This window comes from Jaculus jaculus, chromosome 9 (assembly GCF_020740685.1).
Source record: "Jaculus jaculus isolate mJacJac1 chromosome 9, mJacJac1.mat.Y.cur, whole genome shotgun sequence".
In the NCBI taxonomy this organism is placed as follows: domain Eukaryota; kingdom Metazoa; phylum Chordata; class Mammalia; order Rodentia; family Dipodidae; genus Jaculus; species Jaculus jaculus.
Genome location: NC_059110.1, coordinates 70,526,597 through 70,528,985, shown reverse-complemented (window position 1 = coordinate 70,528,985; position 2,389 = coordinate 70,526,597).

Below are 2,389 nucleotides of genomic sequence, written 5' to 3'. Positions count from 1 at the left end.
AGGGAATTATGGGATACACTTAAACATCCTAATATCAGGATCACTGGAATGCCACAAGGAGAAGAAATTCAGACTAAAGGCATGGAGAAATTATTTAACAAAATAATTGAAGAAAACTCCCCCAGTCTCTTAAAAGAAAGTCCTATGAAGATACAAGAAGCCAACAGAACTCCAAACCGACTGGGCCAAAGGAGAAACTCTCCAAGTCATATAGCCATTAAGACTCTAAACATTGACACCAAAGAGAAAATTCTAAAAGCTGCTTGGGAAAGACAGCACACCACTTTTAAAGGGACCCCATCAGAATTACTCCAGATTTCTCAATGTAAACCCTGAAATCTAGAAGGGCCTGGAGTGAAACACTACAAAGTCTAAGAACCTATGGCTTCCAACTCAAACTACTCTACCCAGCAAAAGTATCCCTCATAATAGATGGTGAAAGAAAAACTTTCCATTACAAAACTCAGCTTTACAATTATATGAACACAAAACCAAACCTACAGAGAGTATTTCAGGAAATTCTCCACAGACAAGAAACAAATAACCAAACCCAAATGCCTGCAAAAAGCAGATCACAATAACCAAACCCAGAGTAGGCACAAAAAAGACAAAGTCCATGAAAACACCAAACCACATATACAATCACAATATGGCAGGTATCAAATCAAATCTCACAGTCATTACCCTAAATATTAATGGCCTTAATTCACCCATCAAGAGACACAAGCTAATAGGATGGATCAAAAAATTAGACCCCTCAATCTGTTGTCTTCAAAAACCCACCTCACCACTAAAGACAGACACCTCCTCAGGATGATAGGGTGGAAAACAATATTCCAAGCAAATGGGAATAAGAAACAAGCAGGCATAGCTATATTAATATTGGATAAAATAGACTTCAAACCAAAAATAATCAAAAAAGACAAAGAAGGCCACTTTGTGCCTTCTTTGGGAACGATCCCTCAATAGGATATTACAATCATAAATCTGCATGCACCAAACATAGGGGCACCACAGTTGATAAAACAAAACCTACTTGATAATAAAATAGAAATAAGCACCAACACCATAATAGTTGGGGACTTTAATACACCATTATCAATAATAGGCAGATCATCCAAACAGAAACTCAAAAGGCAAGTAAGAGAGCTCAACAAAACCATAGATCACTTAGGCTTAATGGACATCTAAAGAACTTTCCATCCCAAATCCACAGACTACACATTTTTCTCAGCAGCCCATGGAACATTCTCTAAAATGGACCACATAGTGGGTCACAAAGCCTGCATCCACATATTTAGCAAGATGGACATAATTCCTTGCATGATATCATAGCAAAGTGCTCTATTGCTAGAAATTAACAACAAAAGACCAACCAAGAATCCCAAAAGAACCTGGAAACTGAACAGCACACTTTTAAATAATAAACAGATAGTGGATGAAATAAAAAAAGAAATTGCAAAATTTCTACAAAAGAATACAATGAAAAAACAACATATCAAAACTTAGGGACACAATGAAGGCAGTCCTCAGGGGAAAATTCATAGCACTCTATGCCTTCATAAAAAGGACAGATTCTAAATCAATAACCTAACAATCCACCTAAAGGCACTGGAAGAGCAAGAGAAATCCAACCCAAAGAGCTCCAGAAGGAAAGAAATAATTAAAATAACAGAAGAAATCAATGAATTGGAAACCAAGGAGACAATTGACAAAACAAAGAGCTGGATCTTTGAAAAAATAAACAAGATTGACAAACCCATGGCCAATTTGATCAAGAAAATAAAGATGCTTCAAATTAACAGAATTCAAAATGGAAAAGGAGTGTGCACAATAGACATAAGAGAAAATGGAAGAATCATGAGGACTTATTTCAAAAACCTCTACTCCACAAAACTGGATAATGTAGAGGAGATGGATAAATTCCTGGACTCATACCATCTATCAAAGCTAAACTCAGATCAGATTAATCTGCTAAATGAACCTATCACACTCATTGAAGCAGAAGTAATAAAAAAGTAATAAATGAATAAATAAAAGTAATAAAAAAAACCTCTCCAAAAAGAAGAGTCCAGGACCAGCTGGCTTCTCAGCTGAATTCTATCAAACCTTCATGGAAGAACTGAAACCAATCTTCATCAAAATGTGCCACACAATTGGAGAATAGGGAAAGCTCCTCAACTCCTTCTATGAAGCTAGTATCACCCTAATTCCAAAACCAGGCAGAGATGCCACAAGAAAAGAAAACTAACAGCCTGTTTTCCTGATGACTTAGATGCGAAGATACTGAACAAAATCCTTGCAAACAGAATCCAACAACACATCAAAAGCATTATCTACCTTGACCAAGTGGGATTCATCCAAGGAACACAGGGGTGGTTCAACATAT